The sequence below is a fragment of the Ictidomys tridecemlineatus genome, chromosome 6 (genome assembly GCF_052094955.1).
Source record: "Ictidomys tridecemlineatus isolate mIctTri1 chromosome 6, mIctTri1.hap1, whole genome shotgun sequence".
In the NCBI taxonomy this organism is placed as follows: Eukaryota; Metazoa; Chordata; class Mammalia; order Rodentia; family Sciuridae; genus Ictidomys; species Ictidomys tridecemlineatus.
The window spans coordinates 176,057,711-176,082,792 of NC_135482.1; the positions used below are offsets into that span (position 1 = coordinate 176,057,711).

At 38.5% G+C, this 25,082-nt stretch overlaps 1 protein-coding gene across 14 annotated transcripts in view; it reads right to left on the reverse strand.

Moving 5' to 3' along the window:
* Positions 1–25,082, reverse strand: part of Mtus2 (microtubule associated scaffold protein 2) — a 620,658-nt gene that overhangs the window by 493,878 nt on the left and 101,698 nt on the right. For 2 of the 14 annotated variants that reach the window (XM_078016169.1, XM_078016164.1), the window contains exon 3: positions 11,425–11,509. The exons of the other annotated variants lie outside the window; for them this stretch is intronic. The gene's annotated coding sequence lies outside the window, so the exon portion shown is untranslated. The remainder of the gene's footprint in view (positions 1–11,424; positions 11,510–25,082) is intronic. 14 annotated transcript variants of the gene reach the window in all.

Genomic DNA, 25,082 nt, shown 5'->3' on the forward strand with positions numbered 1-25,082 from the left:
ACCAAGCCCCACCTCCTCAAAATTCTACCACCTCCCACATCACCACACTTGAGGATTAAGCCTCCAACATGTGTCCCTTATAGGACAAAATACATACAAATCATGACAAATAATAGATTAAGATATTACAGGTAGAATCTCATACTATATACTTGATACTATGGATAGTATCTTAAGACTATCCCCAGTGGGCTAGGATTACATAGTTCCCTACTAGTTCCATAAATGATCTGTAGAAAAGTCCACCCTCACCTCGATTTTCCTGTCTAACAGTAGACATTTTCATATTTTTAAGCCACAAGCTCAATGTTTGAAAGTATTCTAGGCTGTTAGACTACAGGCAAGTTGGAGTCTCATATTACTTTGTTTTTCAGAGCCACAAAGCATACACCTTATCTCACCAGCCATTACTCAAATGATCAACCCAGTACTACAGTGAAAGAATACAACAGCCGGGCTTGCGACTCAGTGGTAGAGTGCCTGCCTAGCATAGGTGAGACACTGGGTTCAAGCCTCAGCACACATAAAGAATAAGTAAAATAAAGGTACTGTGTCCATCTACAACTGAAAATGAAAATCGAAAAAAAAAGAAAGAAAGAAAACACCTAAGACCACCCTCTGAACTTGGGTGGTCAGTAGCCTTATTTCCAATTGCAAAGGAACACATTTATGCTTGTGGTAACTCTCAGACTTGTGCTGCCTACTAAACAAGTACTAGGGTAGAGAATCAGCCAAGGAATTCATTATCAGGACGCTAAACTTATATTAAGTAAACCAACAAGGGTATCCATGACAGAATAATTTAATTACAATTTATGACATCAAGACATGAACTATACCTATATCCCTATTACCATAGATTAACAGGAAAGCTCTTGAGAAGCTTCTTGTGGATTCATTTGCCTAAGCGACATTATCACTATATTAGTTATGAGATTTACAACAATCTCACAGTAAATTCACTTCTTTTAACTGAACAAATGTCAACGAGTAATGTGAGATTTTATGGTTCTTACCATATGCCATCACTATAATATGACATTCTCAGTTATAATTCTACTGTCTTACAAGTTATAAATAATGGATCAGATTTGCTTCCTTACTTTAACTAATAATGAGCCGTTAGACTAAGATATGCTAGCAAAGTTGTCTAAACACATACCTACCACATTGTTTTAATTATAAATTATTTTGAATAGTTTTATATAAATTGTGAGATAACACACTATTTAAATAAGTGTTTTAATCGTATTTAAAGGTAAAATGTAAAAAATATATAATGAGAAATGTATAAATGTTTACCTTCCAGAAAACAAAAGCAATCATAGTCTTTGAGAAACTAAAACAGACAATAAAAGAGCAAATCATTTAATAAACATTTACTGACAACCTATATTGGTCAGGCAACTTTCTAGGCTCTGAAAACCCAGCAAAGAGTGGCAAAGAGTGTAGGGACATTGATGAGGTAGAAGGGTCTGTGTGAAAATGCTGGAATGCAACCTGATAAAGTGATTGATCAGGTGAAACTCGGAAATGTTGGGCTTTAGAATAACAAGAGAACTGGCAGAACAGCAAAATGGTGCAGCCAAGCTGGAAAGCAGTATGGAGATTCCTTGGAAAATTGGGAATGGAACCACCTTTTGACCCAGCTATCTCTCTCCTCAGTCTATACCCAAAGACTTAAAAACAACATGCTACAGGGACACAGCCACATCAATGTTTATAGCAGCACAATTCACAATAGCTAAACTAACCTAGATGCCCTTCAGTAGATGAATGGATAAAGAAAATGTAGTATAGATACACAATGGAATATTATTCAGCATTAAAAGATAATAAAATCATGGCATTTGCAGGTAAATGGATGAAGTGGGAGAATAAGTAAAGTTAGCCAATCCCCCCAAAAAAACAAATGCTGAATGTTTTCTCTGATACAAGGAGACTGATTCATAGTGGGGTTGGGAGGGGAGGCTTGAGAGGATTCGATGAACTCTAGAGAGGGCAAAGGGAAGGGAGGGTAAGGGAAGGGGCTAGGGGTATAAAAAAGATGGTGGAATGAGATGGATATCTTACCCTAAGTACATGTATGAAGACATGAATGGTGTAAATATACTTTATATACAACCAGAGATATGAAAAATTGTGCTCTATGTGTGTAATATGAATTGTAATGCACTCTGCTGTCATATATAACAAATTAGAATAAAAAATTTTTAAAACAAGAATAGCAAAAGAATTAATCAAAGAAATAGGCTTCATCAGAACTTGGCATATAGCAGTTCAGTGGCAGATGGGGAGTTCCTCTTTGGAGGACTGAGAAAGAGAATACCAGCAATCTCAAGGAATGTGGACTCCACTGTCCAGCAAATGTACAGTCTGAGCAGAAGGGAAACTTAGATTCTGTATAGTCAGCTGGAGTGAGAGAACAGTATTCATTATATTATCATTAATGCCTAATGTTTAAGCCTATTCTATATTATCATTCCCCCTTTCTTCCATTTGGTTAGTGAAGTCATTGTCAATGTTTTTTATTACATATTGACATTTGGTTTGCTCTTTAGTTATTGATATTATGGTGGTTATTCTTACCCCTTAAAGCAGTGCTGGAGAATCAAGCAGTTAGATCATTCTGAGTGAGTGCTTTGATATAACCTCAGCCCAGGGAACATAAAAAAGAAAAACTAGTCATAAAGGGACCCTCACATAATAGTGGAAGAGAAATCCATCCCAACAGGTGCACAAACCCCAACTTAAACCCAGAGGAAACATGGGAAAACAAGCCAAAAGATACCTCCAAAAGATAATGAATCTCTAGTGACTGAATCCATAAATATTGAAACAAAGAATTTTAAAAATTGATTTATAAAAGTTATTTATGAATTTAAAGAAGATACAAATAATCAACTGGGTAAATTAAGACAACTCGGGATATGAATTAGAAATCCAATAAAGGGGGATTCTAAAAAAAGAACCAAACAGAAATCTTGGAAATGAAAAGCTTAATAAATCAAATAAAAAACTCAGTTGAAAGTCTCACCAATAGACTAAATCAAGCCGAGGACGATTGCAGAGCTTCAAGGCAGGGTGAACTAGAACAGACAGTAATAAAGAAAAAAATAAAAAACTATAAACAAAATATACAAGAACTCTTACATAACATTATAAAACCTTTCTTAAAATGCATAGTCTTGAGGAAGGAGTAGAGATGAAAGCAACTGGCATAAAAAACCTATTCAGTAAAGCAATACCAGAAAATTTCCAAACTCTTAGTGTTGGGAGTCGCCCTGGCTCCAAAGACTAACTTCCCCATCCCCCAAGAAGATCCGTCCAATGGTGAGCCCTGCTGGCTCACATGATCCTGCCATCCAATGGTGAGTCCTGCTGGCTCATATGATCCTTACCCACCAATCAGACTATCCCTGCTGGCTCACCTGATCCTTACCCACCAATCAAAAAGCACCCCATGCTAACTGTCAAACCACCCCCGGCTCTATAAATATGCAGAGCTGTTCTTTAATAAACGGGCATTTTCTCCGAAGGCAAGCCTTGTTCGTTCTTTTACTTAGGAAATGGACATTCAGATAGATACTAGAGGATTTTAGAACCCCAAATAGAAAAGAATTTCTCCATGACATATTGTAGTTAAAATGCAAAAAAATAATGAGAAATATTAAGAAATTTTAAAAACTGTGAGAAAGTGCCAAGTAACTTAAAACTATCAGAATAACAGTGGATGTCTCAACAAAAACTCTAAAGGCCAAGAGGTCATGGAATAATTTTTTTCAGATCTCAAATTAAAATAATTGTCAATCTAGATTACTATATCCAGGAAAGCTATCTTTCAGAATCAAAGAAGAAATAAAGACCTTCTAAGATATGTATAAACTAAAGGAATTCATGACCACTAAGCCAGCATTACAAAGATACTTAAAAGCATCCCACACACAGAAGAGGAAGAAAAACACAATCAAGAGAGCATGGAAAAGAATAAATATCCTTAGAAGAGTAGATAAGCAAATGAGAATTAGGAATAAATTAAACAATCAAACAACAAAATGAAAAAGAATAAAGACATATCTTTCAATAATAACCCTGAATGTAAATGGTCTTAACTTGCTAATCAAATGATACAGACTGGTGAACAAACTCAATGGTTTCTTGCATGCAAGAAATGCATCTTACTGACAAAGATATAGACAGAAAGTGAAAGGATGAAAATGACATTTCAAGCCAGTGGAATCTTCAGGCAAGAAGCAGCAGTTACACTCATATCCAATGAAGATGACTTCAAACCAAAATTAGTCAGAAGAGGCAAAGAAGGCACTACCTCTTGGTAAAGGAAATAATTATCAAAAGATATGAATGATTGTAAATTTATATGCCCTAAATGTCTGTGGATCCAATTTCATAAAACAAACAAATACTAAAGAGAAAAGGAAGTGAAGCAGGAGGCGTCCTAATATCAGACCTTAAACTATACTACAAAAACAGCATATTGACACCAAAATAGACTTGTAGACCAATGGTACAGAATGGAGAACACAGAAACAAACCTACATAAATACAGTTATCTCATGCTAGACAAGGGTGCCAAAACTTTCACTGGAAAAAAGATAGCCTACTGAACAAATGGTGCTGGCAAAACTGGAAATTCATAAGTAGAAAAATGATATTAAATCTCTATCTTTCATCCTGCACAAAAATCAACTCAAAGTAGACCAAAGACTTAGGCACTAGATCAAAGACCCTGCTCCTAAGAGAAGAAAAAATAGGCCCAAATCTTTACCACATCAGCGTAGGATCTGACTTCCTTAACAAGAGTTCTAAAGCGCAAGAAGTAAAATCAAGAATCAATAAATTGGATGGATTCAAATTATAAAGCTTCTTCTCAGCAAAAGAAACAATTAATAATGTGAGGAGAGAGCCTACAGATTGGGATAAAATCTTTATCACATGCATATCCAATAAAGTATTAATCTCTAGGATATATACAGAACTCAAAAAACTTAACACCAAAAAAAATAAATAAATAATCCAATCAATACATGGGTTAAAGAACTGAACAGACACTTCACAGAAGAAGAAATATAACTAACTGATCAACAAATATATCAAAAAGTGTTCAACATCTCTAGCAATTAGAGAAATGCAAATCATAACTATTCTGAGATTTCATCTCACTCCTTTCAGAATGGCAATCATCAAGAATACAGGCAACAATAATGTTGGTGAGGATCTGGTGAAAAAGGTACACTCACATATTGCTGGTAGGACTACTACTTACCACTATGGTAAGCAGTATGGAGATTCCTCATAAAACTGGAAATGGAACCACCATTTGATCCAGCTGTATCCCACTCCTTGGTTTATACCCAAAAACCTTAAAATCAGCATACTATAGTGATGCAACCCTATCAATGTTTATAGCAGCTCCATTAACAATAGTTAAACTATGGAACCAATCTAGGTGTCCCTCAATACATGAATGGATAAAAAAATGTGGTATGTATACTCAATGGAATATTACTCAGCTTTAAAGAAGAGTGAAATTATGGTATTTGCCAGTAAATAGTTGGAGTTGGAGAATATCATGCCAAGTGAAATAAGCCAATCCCACAAAATCAAAGGCTGAATGTTTTCTCTAATATGCAAATGATAATTCACAATAAGGTGGGGGGCACTAAGTAAGATTAATGTTACCTTAGGTTTAGTAGAGAGAAATGATGGGAGGGGAGGAGGGGGGATGTGGGGATAAAAAAGATAGTAGAATGAAACAGACATTATTATTGTGTGTATATATGTGATTACATGACCAATATGATTCTGCAACATGTACACTCTGAAAAGTGAGAAATTATATCCCATTTATGTATGATATATTAAAGTGCATAAATGTATTCTACTATCATGTATAACTAATTAAAACAAAATTTAAATTGTTTTTTTTAAAAAAGAGAAAGGGATGAACAGGCCCCAATACAATAGTAGTAGGTGACTTCAATACCCTCTCTCACAAATAGATCATCCAGATGAAAAAACAACAATGACAAAGATACAAAAGACTGACCTACACTTTAGATCAAATGCACTCAGCAGACATCTACAGAATATTCCATCCAACAAAAGGAGAATGTACATTCTTTTCAACAGTTCGTGGAACTTTCTCCAAAACAGATCATATTTTAGGCCATAAAGAAAAGTCTTAGCAAATACAAAAAATTTGAAATAATTTTCTGCATTATATCAGATCATAACAGAATGAAATTTGAAATCAACAAGAAAATTAGATATTACACACACACATGGAAACAGAACAATACACTTTTGAATGGAGAAGAAATTGGGAGTGGTTAAAAATTGCTAGAATCAAACAAAAATAGAAACACAACATACCACAGCTGTGAGATATAGCAAAGACTTGCTAACAGGGAAATGTATAGCCACTAGTGCATACATTAAAACAACAGTGAGATCCAAAATACATAACCTAATGACGCATCTCAAGGTCTTAGAAAAACATGAACAAACCAAAGTCAAAAGCCAGTAAAAGGAAATAAAAAATAAATAACAATCAAGATCAGAGCTTAAATTAGTGATATATAGACTAAAATAACAATACAAAGGATCAATGAATCAAAGAGCAGTTCTTTGAAAGGATGAGCAAAACTGATAAATACTTTGCCAAAATAAAGAGAAAAAAAGACCTTAATTAATAAAATTAGAGATGAAATGGGGATATTACAACAGATACCACTGAAATCCAGAGGATCATTAGAAACTAATTTGAAAACTTGTATTTCAATGAATTGGAAAATATAGAAGAAACAAAAAATTTCTAGGCAAATGTTATCTACCAAAATTGAACCCAGAGGATATAAAAAATCTAAAGAGAGTAAAAATAAGCAATATGATTGAAACAGTAACATAGATTCCCAACAACAAAGCCCAGACCAGAGAGATTCACTTCTGAGTTTTATCAGATCTTTAAAGAAGAAATAACACCAATTCTCCTCAAACTATTCCATGAATTAGAAAGGGAAGACACACTTTCAAAAACTAATTCTAGGAAACCATATCACACTGATACCAGAAATGTACAAAAACAACAAGAAAAAAAAAATTACAGACCAATATCAATGCTGAACATATACACAAAACTCCTCAATAAAATACTTGCAAACTGAATTCAACAGCATCTTTAAAAAAATCATACAATGTGAGCACACTGTTTTCATTCCAGAATTGTTCAGCATATACAAATCCACAAAAGTAACACAAACCCAAAGCCAACATCACACTGAAGGAAAAAAAAAATTAAAGCAGTTCCTCTAAAATCAGGAACAAGATAAGGATGTCCACTATTATCACTTCTGCTATATATGCTATTTGAAATGTTTGCCAGAGCAATTAGATAAAAGAAATAAATAAAATGAGTATAAATAGGAAAGGAAGAAGTTAAATTATTAGGACTGTGTCTTTGAGGTATATATTTTGTCTCTCTCTCTCTCTCTCTCTCTCTCTCTCTCTCTCTCTCTCTCTCTCTCTCTCTCTCTCTCCTTCCTGATCATCATGTGAGCTGCTTCCCTCTGCCACACTCTTCCACCATGATATTCATCCTCACCTTGAGTCCTAGGGAATGGAGCCAGCTATCTATGGACTGAGACCTCTGAAACTATGAGCCCTCAAATAAACTTTTCCTCCTGTACAATTGTTCTGGTTGGATCTTTTAGTAACAACCAAAAAAAAAATTAAATCATCCCTGTCCATAGAGGATATGACCTAAAACATTAAGTTACCCCTATCTGTAGAGGATATGAGCCTATGCTTAGAAGGCCCTAAAAACTCCATTAGGAGACATTTAGATCTTATGGACAAATAACAAATACAGCAAATTAACAGGATATAAAATTAACATACAAAATCAATAGCTATTCTATACACCAATCATGAAACCACTAGGAAAAAATTCAGGAAAATAACTCCATTCACAATAGCTTCAAAAATATAATAAAATACCTAAGAATAAACCTAACCAAGGAGATGAAATGTCCCTACAATAAAAATTACATAACACTGAAAAAAGAAATTGAAGACAACACAAGAAGATGGTAAGACCTCCAACATTTATGGGTCAAAAGAATTAATATTGTTAACATAGCCATATTACCAAAAGTGAGCTCTAGATTTAATGTAACCCCCTCAAAATTCCAATGACATTCTTCAAAGAACTTGAAAAAAAAACCTTAAATTCATATGGAAGCTTTCTCTCCTTCATGATTGCCATGTCCTGAGCCACCTTCCTCCACCATGCTCTTCTGCCATGATGTTCTGCCTGCCTCAAGAACTGAGAAATGAATTACAGTAGATGGGGTAGAGAGAGAAGATGGGAGGGGACGGGAGGGGGGATAGTAGGGGATAGGAAAGGCAGCAGAATACAACAGTCACTAATATGGCATTATGTAAAAATGTGGATGTGTAACCGATGTGATTCTGCAATCTGTATTTGGGGTAAAAATGGGAGTTCATAACCCCCTTGAATCTAATGTATGAAATATGATATGTCAAGAGCTTTGTAATGTTTTGAACAACCAATGAAAATAAATAAATAAATCTTAAAAAAAAAGAACTGAGAAATGATCCATCTATGAGCCCCAAATAAACTTTTCCTCCTCTAATTTTTCTTGTCAGGTCTTGTGGTCAAAGCAGTAAAAAAGCTAAGTAAAGCAGAAACTGGTACCAAGAAATGGGGGAGAGGGTTACTGCTATAACTAACCTGATGGTGTGTGGTTCAGAGATTTGGGGGGCGGGGGGGAATTTACTGGAGGAATTTTGAAAACTTTAGAAATTCAAGCTAGAAAAGTTTTAGATTCTTGTAAGCAGAGCTTAATAAGGGAGTTTAGAAGAACAAAATACACATAGGACTACGGACACTAAAGACAGGGCTCATGAGGTTTCAGAGGGAAAGGAGGACTGTATGGAAATTGAACAACTAGAGGCCATTCGTGTTATGTTCTGGCTGAGAAGTTGTCTACAATTGGCCCATGTCCTGAGATTTTGTGTGAGGCTCAATTTAAAGGTGTTGGACAAATTATTCTAGCAGAGAAACTTTCAAGTCAGCACAGCTTTCAGGGGTGGTGTGGATATTGCTGGTGGCTTTTAGCCAAATTTATTGTGATAATCAGGAACAGAAAGATTTTTAAAAACTTGTAATTTGGCCAAAAAACTGAATAAAACTAGGGACAAGAAATGGTTGATTATTAAAGACATTACAGCCACTAAGGAAACACTAAAGACTTTGCCCAGAGACAATAGGAACGATGGCTTGAGGGCATCTCAGGAATTGGCAAGACCACTCCAATGTCAGGCTCGATGTTATGGTGTAGATATGAGGTGTCCTCCACAATCTTATGTCTGAGACAATGCAAGAGGATTTACAGGCTAAGTAGTTGGGTATGACAGCCTTAACCTAATCAGTGCATTGATCCACTGATAGAGATTAAGGGTGGTAACTGCAGGAAAGTAGGGTATGGCTGAACGAGGTGGACCTTCTTTCTAGCCCTTCTCTCCTGCTCTCTCACTCTCTCACTCCCTTGCATGCGTGTTTTCTCTCTCTCTCTCTCTCTCTCTCTCTCTCTCTCTCTCTCTCTCTCTCTCTCTCTCTCATGGTAGACATGTCCTGAGCCACTTTTCTCCATCACACTCTTCTGCCATGATGTCCTGCCTCACCTTGGGCCCAGAGCAATGGTGTTGGCCATCTAGAAACTGAGACCTCTGAAATCATGAGCCCCAAATAAGTTTTTTCTCCTCTAAAAATAAATAAATACATACACAAATTGCATGGAAAAAAACAAAGAAATCCAAAGCAAAAATCCAAAAGACATCCTGAGCAACAAGAGCAATGCTGAAAGTATCTATCATGATACCTGATTTAAAAGTATATTACAAAGCCATAGTAACTAAAACAAGAAGGTACTGACATAAAAACAGACATGTAGATACAGAGGTAAATCCATGCAGCTGCAGACATCTGATTCTTGACAAAGGTGCCAAAAACACATGTTGGAGAAACAACAGGCCCTTCAACAAATATAAAGGGGTGGATACTGGATATCTCTATGTGGAAGAATGAAACTAGACTCTTATCTCTCATGCCGTACAAAGCAATCAACTCAGTATAGACCAAAGACCTCAGAAACTTCTGGGCAAAAACATAAAGGAAACATTTCTAGATAAAGATGCAGGCAATTGCTTTTTGAATAGGATTTTATAGCCCAGAAATAATAACATGAATTGAGAAATGGGATGGTATCAAATTCAAGTGCTTTTTCACAGCAGAGGAAACAACAGAGTGAAGATACAAATTAAAAAATGAAAGAAAAATTTTACCAGCTATTCTTCTGACAGAGGATTAATCCAAAATATATGGGGGGAAAATTTAATACCAAAAAACAAATAGCTCAATCAATGAATGGGAAAATAAACTAAACTTCTCAGAATAAGTATAAGTGGCCAATAATTACCTTTAAAAAAAAGTTCAACATCTTTAGCCATCAGGGAAATGCAAATAAAAACTATTTTGAGATTCCATCTCAGCCCTGTCAGATGGCAATTCAACAAATACTGGTAAGGATATAGGGGAAAGGAACCCTTATGCACTATTAGTGGTAATGTAAATTAGGACAGCCACTATAGAAATCAGTATGGAGGTTCCTCAAAAATCTAAAGTTAGAACCACCATACAATGCTGTGTACTCCTTCTTGGTATATGTCAGCGTAGCATTAGAGACAGCTGCATACCCATGTTTACTGCAGCACCATTCTCAATAGCCAAGTTATGGAATCAGATGAATAGATAAAGAAAATATGGAATATATGTACAATGGGGGATTATTCAACTATAAAGAAGAATTAACTCGTGTCATTTGCAGGAAAATGAATGGAACTAGAGATCACACTAAGCAAAACAAGCCAGACTCAGAAACAAGCATCGCAGGTTCTCTTACATGTGGAATCTAGAACAAACTATAAAATATGACATGAATTAAGAGGGAAAACTATTAGTAAAGAGGAAAGGGAATTGGGGGTGGAGGGTGAGGAAAGCGAGGGTTGGCAATGGGGGAGTTGAAAATGGTCAAAATAAGGTTTGTGCATATACAAATATGACACAATGAAGCCCGCTATTCTTTATAATCAGTATGACTAAAAAAAAATTAGCCTGAGATAGTGCTCACCTCAAAAAATCTAACAGGTTTTAGTGGATAAAAACAAATCATTAAAATGAATTCTGTGTCACAAAGAGCAAAACCTACAAAATAATGACTTATAATTGTAAACCCTTTTAATAATTCCTTCTTACTAATATATCCTTAACATCAATGAACAGAAACCATTTTTTTTTCATTAAAGAAACAGTTTTATCCTTACTTGCCCCAAAGTATTGAAATGGTCATCAATATTCTTGAGTAACATCAAGTGATCAATTACAGAATTCAGCTGAACAATTTTCTCCCTGAGAAGAAGATAAATCCATATCAATCCAATAGTACATATTTACTTATGAGGTTTTTTTCCTATTCCACAATATCCTAGATTAAGTTAGTCCTTAAACAAATATTTACGTGCACACAGAACACTCAAAACACAGGCTTACTGCAACAGCAAGATCAGGGCATGTCCAGGATGATTTTTTTTTTTAAAAAGTGAATCCATTTCCTCTGTTTGATGTTTCTCTAACCAAAAACAAGTACATCTTCTGAATTCATTTATTCATTCACTTAATACTTGTACTAAGCACCTATTGTGTGCCAGGTACAGTGCTAGTTCAGGGTGATACATTGCACCCTGCCTCCAGAAGACATTGTCGAGAAAGGGAGACAAGAAAATAACTCCCTAAATACAGGTAAATTACATCTGTGGCACGATAGTTTGATTTTGGATGTCCCTAACGACCTTTGTGTAAAGGCTTGGTCTCCAGGGTGGCATTATGGAGAGTGGCAGGACTTTTAGGAGGAGGGGTCTAATGGGACGTCCTTAGGTCATTGATGGCATGCCCTTAATGGGGACTGTAGGGACCCTGTTCTCTTCCTCATTCTTTTTGTTCCCTGGCCATAAGGTGATTTTCTAACCACACTCTCCCACCATGATGTGCTGCCTCACCACAGGCCCAAAGCAAATGGAGCCAATAGATTTTGGACTGGAAACCCCAAAACAGAGTCAAAATAAACATTTTATTTTTACAAATTAATTATTTCTGGTATTTTGTTACAGTAATGGAAAGCTAACTAATACACACAATCACAACAAAAGAATGGTCCAGGAGGTTCTACTTATCTCAGCATAATGATATCAAATCAAAGCCCCTTAGAGTGAATCCATTTATAACAAAACATTTATTCATTAGTTATAAATATCACAGGATATTCTGTAGGTCAGCCAACCCCAAGATTGTTCTAAATGATCCATAATTCCCCATACTCTTTCCTTTGTATAGTTCCATCGCACGGGGAACCAGGGTTAGCCCAGTGTGATCAACTGTAGATGCAAGGGACAAGTCTGTGGCTTCTGATGCTAGACCATAAAAGTCATTTCTGCTTCTACATTGGAATCCTGGATTCCTTGCTCTGGAGGAAGCCAGCAACCATGCCATGAAGACCCACACTCCAGAGCCCCATGGAAAGACTCACATGGGGAGAAACTGAGGCCCTAGGCCATCAGCCAGCCACCTGAGTGAGAATACAAACCCTACTGACACTTCCAACTTTTACAGGAATACAACAAAGAGAATGTGTTTTGTAAAAACAATTTTTTCAAAAAGCTTCTTTATAATTTTACTTCCAAATTATTATCTATCAAAGATCCATTTTATCTTGTTCCATTTTATCATCTTTAAATTATAAACTAGGGGGCTGGGGCTGGGGCTCAGAGGAAAAGCACTTGCCTCCCATGTGTGAGGAGCTGGGTTCGATCCTCAGCACCACATAAAAATAAAGATATGTGCGTCCATCTACAATTTAAAAAAAAAATTCTAATTATAAACTAGAATAACTCTGCCTGATCTTTATGGCTCACTACCTTTGCATGTGGTTCTAGTAGTTCGACAACACTGGTATCAAATTCCAGAAACTGCGTAACGGGCAATGAGTGTGATTTTACCTGAGAACCAGTTTCCCTGCATCGCTGTAGCCTCCAGCCATCACCTCGAGACCAACAAACTGGGTGAGTGCTGGTGTTTAGGGAGAAGGTCTGAGCGGGAACTCACGTGCTGTCAGTTCACAGACACTCTCCTGAGGGTACTAACTTCCCCAGCCTGGTGTGGGGCACCGTAGCAATTTGTATTTGATATTACGACACCTTTTACAGGCAGACCTGACGGGTTCCAGACTATACAGGGTATCAGAGAAGGCCTCTGGGGAGTGGCATTTGTGCTTTTCTTTAAATGATGAGGGTGGGTCAACTTAATAAGAGAGAAGAACTCAGGCAGGGAAAACAGAATGTGCCTTAAGTACGCACTCTTGTTCAAGAGAGAGCCTTATTCCCTGGGAGCAGGTACAAGGAACTCAAAGATGTGCCATTTAAATCTACCATCCCCTCCTCTATCTCCATACTCCCATTTGACTTTGCTGAAAATACTTATGTTTTCCTGTTTTCTTTTATCTGAAAATATCTTCATTTTGCCTCTGTTTTCAAAGGATATTTTCAATGAACATAATGGCGAATGAACTCAGAACTCTTTTTGAAAATACACTGATGTGCTCATGGGATTTTAATTCATAAATTAGTTTCCTTTAGTTTGAAAGATGACATCGTCCTCCAGTGGGTGCCGTTTCTGGTGAGAAGTTGGCTGTCGGTTTCATGATATCTAGGGATGTCATGCATCAGATAGGGAAACTTCTGTCACTGCCTCTTCAAATATTGCTTATGCCCTGGTGACCTCACCTTGGATATCCAATATAGATCTCCAACCTCACCTACCCAGAAAAGACCCTTTTGTTTTCCTCCCCAAAGCCTATTATTCTCCAGATCTCCCCCTCCTAAATAAAGGCCATCACATCTACCCAGTCGCTAAAGCAATTAATATTGCTCCTGATTCCTCTCTTCACCTCACATCCCCCTTAATGATGTGCTGCCTTACCCCAGGCCCAAAGCAAATGGGGCCAATAGATCTGGGACTGGAAACCCCAAAACAAGAGTCATTTAATGTTTCAGGTCATATCCTCACCACGTCATTCACGTTGGCGGGAACCACGTCTCTCACCAGCTTTGCATTTCCAACAAGCACAGAGCCTTGGACATGTGAAAATGCTCAACAGACATTTGATAATGATGCATCAAAATTCTCTCCTTTGCTGTCAAAATCAATTTGAACGTTATAGAAATTACGACAAATTACAACAGGGGCAAAATTCCTTCCATTGCCAAGCCGTGCCAAGATCTAAAACTGAACAACTGGGTACCAGCCACTGGGAGGGACAGATGGAAGAGGATTTCAAAGAATTCATCTTCCCCTCTCAGAAAATTAACTATTCCAATTTATCAGTCTTCCCAAACGTCAACAAATTACAGCTCTGCTGTTTTTCTACTGCCAGTTGGTCTCTGGTCTCTGGTCCCAATCCACCCTACTCTCCAGTTCACAAGCTTTGGCTACAAACTCCTCTTTCTAACCACTCTTTCTGACTGTTATGGTTTAGATATCAGGCGCTCCCCAAAAGCTCATGTGTGAGACAATACAAGAAGGTTTAGGTCATGAGAAGTTGAACTTAATCAGTGAGTTAATCCACTGATAGGGATTAACTAAGTGGTCACTGAAGGGTGTGGCTGGAGAAGGTAAGTCACTGGGGGTATGCTTTGAAGTAAATATTTTGTCCCTAGAGGGGAGTCCGTGAGTGTGTGTGTGTGTGTGTGTGTGTGTGTGTCTCCCCACCCCCACCTGTTGGTGCCATGTCCCCAACTGCTTTCCTGCCACACCCTTCTGCCTTGATGTTCTGCCTCAACTCAAACCAGCCATCTTTGGACTGAGACCTCTGAAACCATGAGCCCCAAAATAAACTTCTCCTCCTTAAAATTATTCTTATCATGTCTTTCGGTCACAGCAACAAAATATCTGATTAAAACACTGACCAATTAAAGAAATCTAATCAAACACACTAAATCACAACAAATCAACAGGCTTCATCACTACCCAAGGCGCAGACACTGATCATCAGGTCAATCAATGCCAGATGGTGTATGGCCCAACCAGGGAACTTCATGAGGAAGAGATGGAGAGACTGCAGCACAGACTTCCATTCCAGAGGGCTGTCCTTCCTCCCCAACACTCTGTCCTCTGTCTGCGTCCCCAAGTGAGACCAACTGTCTGATCACTTGGCTACTGGAAATAATATCAAGACTATTTTTGTGTTACTACTGAAATAATAAGACATGTCATGTGGATTTTTCCTTAACACATAGGATAAGAAAATGTAAAAAATAAAAAGGGAAGAAGAAGAAGAATTTCATTCACTTTTCATTCACTTTTGATCTAATAATATTCCACATACCTTCCTACTAATAGGTGTGAAGAAATCAGAGTCTGCTTCAGCCCAAGAATGAACACTTTAAAGCAATTTAAACATGTGAAGATAAAGTGGTTTCTGGGTTGCACAGAAAACAGACACAAAAAAATAGAAGGATATGTTGTTTAACTATTTTATAAATATTATTAAAAGCAAAAAAGAGCCCTCATCATGATAAGTGACTTACAAATGAACTATGCCCAGCTATTGTACTTGAAGGACTAGTCAAAATGAACTGGAATTCAATAGCTCCGAACAGGCCTGTGAGTCATGCCAATGTGAAGCCTGTGAACAATGAGCATCCAATCAAACTCATTAGGACCTGGGAGAGCAGCTTCCGTTACTTAGCTGAGGTTTCCAAACTAGAGCAGGCTGAGAGCTCTACATCCAACGAGCTCAGGGCGGAAGTGAGGGATCCAGAGGACTCTTCAGTGGCTCTAAACGCTTCTTGACTTTGAGAAGGATTTGCAGCTAATATGCAAGTTATCACATCAACACTGTGTAAGCATTACAGCGGGGTGTTTTTGAGTGAAATCCCAGAGAAGTGTCTGGCAGCATCCTGGATTCTACCTCCATGTGCACCAACCTTTCATGCTCCTAAGAATGCTTGGAACTAGAGCACTGTGCACACACACAGGTCACAGAACCAGGCGACTCAGAGGAGTCCCAGAGATCACCAGGCCCAGCGCACCCTAATGCTGGTCTGAAATAAAGTTTTTATTCCGTGGCCTACGGTGAAATGATAATTTGTAAAGTGGCAGCATTTAATGAGCTTTTCATGAAGCTGATCTAATTCCATTTCTAAAGGACTCAACGTCTGAGCTTAGCGTTCCACTTTCTGGAATAAAACCTCTTTTCTTTTAATAAACCTTCTAAGAGCAACAAAAGTAAAGAGACAATGACAGTGATGGTGGTAGTTAAGGAGTGAAAATACCTTAAAACTTACGGGGTTGTCAAAGTAAAAAGTTGGTGACGGCGATGGAGAGAGGATGGTTAGCTCGTGCAGTGTTACAGATAGAAGGAATAATTTGGAGAGCTCTCCAGCACAGCAACAGTTCACAGCAAGTAATTGTTTTTGACATATTTGACAGTAGGTAGTAGACAGGATTTTGAATGTTCCCAACACAAAGAAGCAACAGAGGTTTGAGGTGATAAATATGACAATTACTCTGGTGTAACCAGCACACACTGTGTACATGTGTCATTCTGCACATAGATAGGTATAATTACTATGGGCCCATCAAAAATACATTTAAAAGAATAAAATTTAAGGTATTTTTCCCTAGGACTATCTGGTTCCTGAAATTCAAAAGGATAAGGATGCGCTAATCTGTCCCAATCCTTCCTTTGACAAGACTTGAGTCCTGCTAATGAAAGTTTGATGAGAGAAGTAACAACAGTGTAAGCAAACTGAGTGGAAGGAACCCCTGGGCAGCTGGGACAGGGCCTTAGGGTAACACTGTGGCTGACTCACCCCCTTCCTCCTACAGCTCATCCCAGCCAGAGGAGAGGGAGCCTCCTGGACTCTGCATACATACCCAGCACTGTCATGATGATGCTGCCTTCCAGAGAGCTAAGCCACCCTAGAAATGCAGTTTCCAAGGCCAGAAATAGGTGGATTCATCATGAAGGATCAACACCATAATAAATGGCACCTTACAAAGCCACAATGTGAATCTTCACCTGAATAGACTAAAATGCATACCCAAGGTTTTCTCAGTTCTTAATTCAAGAAAAAATATTCTTCCTGACATCCATGTCCTCCCTCCTGTTTTTCCTTGAAAGCAACCCTGTAATCCCTGTACAAACAGATAAAGAAGAATGATATGAACAGAAAAGTGCTTTGAATTCCTTAGGAACAGACAAGAAGTTTGCAGGTGTCCAATTATGTGTGTCCGTCTTTTCAGGATTCCCTTTATTGTCTCAGGACTTCAAACCACCAGAGACCTGGACTCTGAGCAGACACCACGCACCTTGGGGATGGCAGCTACGTGGGGTCACTTCCCTGGGTCCTGGCGCCAGCATTTAAGCACAAACAGCAAGATTTGCAACAGTCACTGTGGCAATCAATACACAAGGGACACAGGTATGAAAGTCACCCACATCCTCCTGACAACGGATTGGGCTCACACTGTCTGGACTCTCAACCTCCTTCAAGGAAAACATCACACTCTGCCTGATAGAGGAACTTTCAGTATTCCTCATCTAAGTACAGAAAACCCATACTCAATGATCAAGAGTCACAACAGAATTTAAACACACATCTTCTAATATGGAAAGCTCACACGTTTTCTTCAAGTGGATATTTGTAAGCAATACAAAGTGATATCTGGGAGGAATGATAAAGTCAGAAGTGAGAATCTGATTAAGAGGTTGACTGAAATTATTTGATCTTCATCTTCTCCCCAAAAGCCAGCAGGCACATGGAGTGGCCTAGAAATTTTACTTTGTATTGTTGGTCAATACAATGCCTCCCTCCCCCACATTTTTCCTTATGATTTTTTTCTTACATTTCTAACTTAAATATATGGAAAGTGAGGAGGAGAGAAGGAAAGCTTTGTTGCATACCCCAGAGAGCTGAAGCCATAAACAAGTTTTATTGAGCAGTAACAATGATGAAAGTGGTTGCTTAATATTAAGAGCAAAGGTCTTTTAGAAGCTAGAAAATGTCGCTGATCTTGGAAAATGCCTTGCAAAGATTCACATTCTGTCACCCTCATCCTGCCCTCCTCTGTCCACCAGGTACTATGGAAATAAAACTTTCTTGTGATTTCATATTCTTGCAGGGATTTGGGAATTATTTATTTAACTTAAACATTTACCTCGGGTAGGAGATGGAAGATGCTGTGTTTTGATTTATTTATGATCCCATTGCAGCCCTTAAAAACTTTTATCTGAATTTTTAAATTCATTTTACACTTTCAATAAATCCCCATAATAAATTATTAAATGTATTTCTAAGGAGAAGGTAGCAACTCTAACATGCAGGCACAGAGGTCACATACAGAATATACTCTCATCAAACCATACAAGACAGGGAAAATGGTCAAGTTCTCAATCCAAAGTAAAGGCTAAATGAAAACCATGGCAAGTTAAAGTGAAAACTATATATACTTTGTCTAAAAATCATGCTAAAAAATATGCATATGTATGTATATATTGCAAACATACCAAATAATCCCATCTTTATCTGCTATAAACCTTATATAAAACCACCTTTAAAATCAGATAATTACATAAAGGCTACTTATAATAAATGCAAGTATTTACTTCAAACCATTGCAAAATAACTTTTGGGTTTCTTTTTTCTGGTTTTCTTATTGTGTTTTATTTCATATTTCCGTATTTTTATTGGTGCATTCTAATTTTACACAGTGGTGGGATTTGTTGTTACATATTTGTACATGCACATGATATAATTTGGCAAATATCATTCCCTAGTATTTCCTCTTTGCCTCCCTTCCTCCCTCCCACTCTGGACTCTTTCCTCTATTTTACTGACCTCCTCACAATTTTCATGAGATTCCCCTCAAACACTTCTTTCCCTTTAGACTCTCTAGCTTCCATACAAGAGAGAAAACATAGGGCCCTTGACTTTCTAAGTTTGGCTTATAAAAATCAAGACTCAGTTACTCCAGAATTTTAGTACAGAATATTTCTAATCCATTATCCCAGCACCCTAGAAACACAGATGTCACAGGGATCAATAATAAAAGGTATAGAGGCCTCGCCAAGAAGCACACAGCCACACTGGGCTCTGTTGCTAGCATGCTCAACCCTGCACACTTGTAGAAGCACTTTCAAGTATTTGAAGCTCAGGGAAACCACACTCCAATCATCTGAATGAGGTCTATGGTGAACTATGGCTAAAATGACATTTCAACGCAAGCCAAGTCAAAACAATGAGATAGTGCAATAAACAGCCCCAGAAATAGCCGTGTCATCTCTTAGCAGACAGAGTGCACATGTGTGCTCCGGGCAGAGACAAGCATCTTCTCGCTAATTAGCTTCACAGCCATCCACCTGGGGAGGCGTGAAAGTACTCTCCTCATGAAAAATTAAATGCCATTGGTGGACGCCCCTCCCCCTTTTGTGTGCATATTAGTGGGAAACCCTTGGAAAAAAACATGCACTTACTTTTGAAATGGGGAAGAGTAGGAATCCAAACTCTAAGCCAGATTCTCCAACAGCCTCAGCTGGTTCATTGCTAGTTTTGTTTTCAAAGAGAACAGTTTGCCTCATTCATCAAGGAAATCACAAGAGAAAAGCAATTACAAAGACCTGCAGCAGCTGAGCATGGGAGAGCCCATCACTCTAGTGTAGCTGGTCCTGCCCCAAATGTCACCATGGGGAAAACATCACAGTCTGTTCCCAATGACGCTGCTCCTTCTTCATCAGCTCAACCAATGGGCTCATTTTAAGTGGAATACCCCAGACACACCACAACTCATGGCACGGTGCGGGAGGTTCCACCAGCAGCCAAAATCCTGAATGTTGCATGGCACTAGTTGTATTGTCACCCCAATTAAAATGTGCATCCCGTGATGGATACTTGGTACTCAAATACTTTGCATAACTAAGCTCAGCCTCTTATTATCAGTCCCTTCACAGAGGAATCATTAAGTCATGCTGGAAAGCACCAATGGCTGAGAACATGGCAGAATACCCACTTCACATGAAGATTTCATATTTCCTGGGCATTTCATGGCTTTAATTTGATTCTGAAAGTGAAGACCTCAAGAATGAAGGAAGAGCTAGAACCAGGGGGAAAAAATGAAAGGAACTCCATGCTCATCTCTCAAAAGCAATGTTTCTTTAAAATACAGCCCTCTCCATCACCTGCATTCCAGTTCATCAGTGCTTAACAGAAATGTTACGTCCTGAACCCCAGCCCAGAGCTATTCAACCAGAATCTCAAGAGTCAGAGCCCAGAATCTGTACTCATAATTCTTATGCACATAAAAACTTGCTCCATGAGCTACCAACTGGCCTATTGTTAAAGGAAAGAGTTATTGCTTATGTAATCTACCTCACAGGTAGATCTGCTGAAGAGACAGACAGACAGACAGACAGACAGACAGACACACACACACACACACACACACACACACGACACAGGCCTACACTCAAATATGCACACATAAATAATGCTTGCAATTGTAATCACTTATAAAGAATTATGTTTGATTTCAAGTTTTAAGTCAAAAGTACAGAGTCTCATATTCTTGAAGCGTCGCTATGTTTTTACTAACCAAAAAAAAGTCAATTATTGGCAGCTGTCCATTATATACCTAGAGGCAAAAACAAACAATTTTCTTACCAAAAGACAACATCACGAAAATGAAGAGTTGATCACAAGACTGGAAATCGTTTTTCATATTTGCCAGTTTACCAAGCAGCACTTCGCCCTCTCTGGAGCATCAGCTAATTTTTCCCAGGAGAGGAGTGGAGGGGAAACGCCCCCATCGTCCTAAAAGAACTGGCTTACATTTTAGGTATGAAGGATCCGAGGGGGTTATTTTTTGTCTACTAAGTTTTAAACCCCTACAATTTCTTGATCAAGCACAATCTAGGGCCCATACCTTTTTAATTTTCCCTTGTTTTCAACTGTTGTTGTTATTTGCTAAGTTACCATGATAGGGTTTTAAAATCTGTGGTCTCCAGTTGTTCATTTATTGCATTTTAACTTATGCTTTTAGCAATTGTGACTTGTTTGACGTTTGTAAAATGATAAAAAAAAAATGCAGAAAGAACTTTTAAAAGTGTTTTTTGGCTCCGTAGCTTACTAAAAAGAATCTTTAAAAAAGATGGAGAACCGATGTCCCCTTATTCTTTGCAGGTAACTAAAAGGTTGAATTATAAACTGTAGAGAAATGTAAGATTTATTCTAAGAACTTGGATTCAGGATTCCTTGCTGCAGACCCTAAAACATCAGTTGAACCCCCATGGGAGCCCTGTGGCTCGATCCCCTACCGGTCCACAGGACTGATATTTGAAGTGATCTGTACCCTGGAATTATACTGATAAATAGCTATCATTATTATTCATCTTTATCTGATCCCCCAAACACAGCTAAGGCATCTTTCATAAGGTTACCATAAAAACCCTGTCACCTCAATAGACAATAAGTTCACTTAATGACCACAGCTCTCTCTGGTTTATTTTGGCTCAAAACATTTCATTGAACCTCTAGAATATTCTGTTCCCTCTAATTCTTGTCCTCCTACACACAGCATTGCAGGAAACAGGGTTGTATTTTTAGAAGTTGTTTTAAAGAGAAATGAACAACTTACTTGCGTCCCTTTCCATACTAAAGACCTCTGCTGAGTTAATGGCTGAGCTCTCAGGTAGCTTTGTTCAGCCCTGAGGACCGAGCTGAAGGATCGCTTATTCCTTTCAATGTTTTCACCGAACACTCCATCAGGCAGCTTGACTTTTAATCACTCAGAGTAGAAACGAGCCCAAGAGAACATAAAGCCCTTATTCCATTCTATTACAGACTACCCCAACCTACAGAGTTTGGCTGAGGATTTTTTGGCTTTACAAGGATGCAAAGTTTTCAGTAGAAGCCATACTTCAAATTCTGAATGTAGACCTTTTCCCCGGGCCGAGCAACATGCAGGGCAATACTCTTTCAGGATGCTCAGCCACAAGCTGCAGCTCCCAGTAAGCACCAAGAATCCCAAGGGGAAACCCACCTCTGGTGTGCTGTGCCGTGGAGCAAGGGTGCTGGGTAGGTTGGTCGACCACCTGCATTTTCAACGCATGATATTCTCAGTGTTTGATGGTTTATGGGATGTAGTTCCATTATTAAGTTGAGAATCATCTGTATTCTGAAATGGAACACTAACTTAAATGGCTAGGCTTTAGTAAAAATAGAAGAGCAACAAAAACTGTCAAAAGTGCTTTCCAGAGATAGTGATTCACTGAACTAAGCTGTGCACAATCTAACTTGGGCTTCTTGGTGACCAACAGTAGGCAATGGCAAGTCAGCCAGCTGGAGTCAAGGGTCCTGCCTGGGAGCAAACAGCAGTGTCTTAAAGGGGCCCACAGGTAGACTAAATATAGCTTGATGGGTTCATCTGAGTAGGCTGACGTGCCTAAAGCTGAGTTCAAGATAGTGGGAAAGCAACATGAGGTCAACGATGATGGGTAATAGGAAACTCAACAAATATATACAGAGAAAATGAAGTCAGGGCCTGGCAAATCTGGGCATCTTTCGAGTTCTTCCTGTGAGCTGTACATGCATCTAGCTCCTCAATCTCTCAGTTCCACTAAATCACCCAGGTACTCAAGAGGAGCCAGGTGGTCACAGCAGCAGCAGAACCCCAGAAAGTCACAGCAACTGTTCCTTCCCCACCAAGATGAGCCTGGAGGCCAGGGGATTTACACAGCTCTAGGTGCTAACCATGTGCCACAAGATCACCTTAAAGCATGAAGACCTCCCAGCTGGACAGTTCACAGCTCCCTTTTTAGGTTAACAAGAAATTGTGAAATCAGGTCAACCTTGCTTTCCCCAGAAAATAGTGCAAAAAAACAATCCGTTTCCCTTTCACTCTTCATGGACCTTAACTTACGCTCCCTGTGGCTGGTTGTACCTAACCTTTGTTTCAGCATCCTCGCAATTGTGTTTCTGCGGGAGCATCTCCCTGTGTGGTGGAGAGCAGGTGAGGCTGGATAGAAACTCATCTTCATAGATTCTCCAGAAATGGACAAAGTGACAGAAGAGAAGAGCCTGGATCGTGGGCGTGTGTTTATTAGTGATTCCTAACCCATGGCTTCTGAATCTGAGAAGGAACTGTACAGGGGCTGGGGACTGATCATCAACTTTACATTAACTCAGATCTGTTTCCAGCAGAATCTAAAGTCGCTCGTGGCACCTGTGAAACATTATTTTGCTAAAATGAGTTCTCTTTTCCTCACCAGCAAACGTAGGAAGAAAGGTGCACAAAGCTTAGGCAGTGCCACACAGCTGAGGAGGGGGATGGCCTCCAGTTATTACCCCCTGGAGTCCAAGGTCAAGGTTCCTTAGCCTTGGGCTATGTTAGACTGCTTACAAGGCTTGCCGCAAACACATTAAGGACAGGGCTCAGGGTGGGAGCTGCTGGGCCCCGCTCATGATTTATGTCAATCTCATTAGTTTTCCAGTGGGCTAGATGAGTCCCCAACCAACAAATTCTCACTGAGGGTGAGGGCTGTAGAGATGACCTGAAAGATCTGAATCGGAAAACAGACTGGATTTTTAATAAGGAATGATTTATTTGTCTGGAAGACAAAGCAGCCGGCAGACCTGCTCCTGAGAGGCTAAGAAGCCAATTGCTTAGGAAACATGAGAAAGCTGGAACCAGGAAAGAAAGCAGAAAAGGAGTCTTGAATTTGATGATCTTGGGCTTTGTTGTAACCATGTTTAGATAAAGGGGAAACTTAGCTGCCCAAGTCCTCCTAGGCATTCATGGAATACTTAAGGACAGAAAATGAGAAAGCACGAGAATGATGGTCCTATATCTGCATTTCCTGTAATTTCTTCTTTTTGCTCCTCCTTAGCAGAACAATGGTATAAAAATATATGATGTTCAAAATTATAAACAAATAATAAAATTTTAGTGCATTTGAGAAAAGGGGAAAAAGGAAGAATCACAAAACTATCCCTCTCCTGGGGAATCTCTCTTAAGTATTTCTTCTTTTTCATACATTCTTAACCAAAGTCATTCGTATGTAAAATTACGATTCCTGTTTTTCAGTTAATATTACATCAAACTTTTTCAATATGACAACAATCTTCTATATCACCACTGCTGATAATGAAGAATTCACCCAGGGGATACATCCCAGTCTCTGAGCTCTTAAAGTGTTTCTAGCTTTTCACTATTATAAATAAAGCCATCGTCAACAACTTGTGGGCAGAGGGTTTTCTTTTCTGTACTAATGTTTTGGATAAATTCCCAGAAGGAAAACGGTGAGTCATTAGGTGTCCACACATTCACTGATTTTGGGGTTACCTGTCAAATTGCTTTTCAAAAGTTCAAAAACAGCCAGGCACAGTGAGTGGTGCATGCCTAGAGTCCCAGTTACTCGGGAGGCAGAGGCAAAAATTTAGTGAGGCCATAAGCAACTCGGTGAGACCCTATCTCCAATAAAATATAAAAAAGGCCTGGGGATGTGGCTCAGTGGTTAAGCACCCCACCCTCATTCAATCCCTTCTACAAAAAAAAAAAAAAAAAAGTTTGAAAACATAGAAAAGTATCCCTTTGCCAGCCCAAATAATGCTTTCCTTGATGTTTTTTTTTTCAAATTTAGTAGATAGAAGCTTCCATCTTCCCATTTGAATTTTTTATTCTACTGAGACTAACGTATTTCTATATCCTCAAAGTTGTCTCTTCATGGTCTTTGCCCATTTATCTAATATTACTCCATCTAAATAAAACTCTTGAGCAAATAATTTAATGCTGGATTATACATCAGCTAATATATCTCCCACTCTGGCTACATTTTGTTTTCATATCAAGGGAACTTAACTTTCAAATTCCTTGA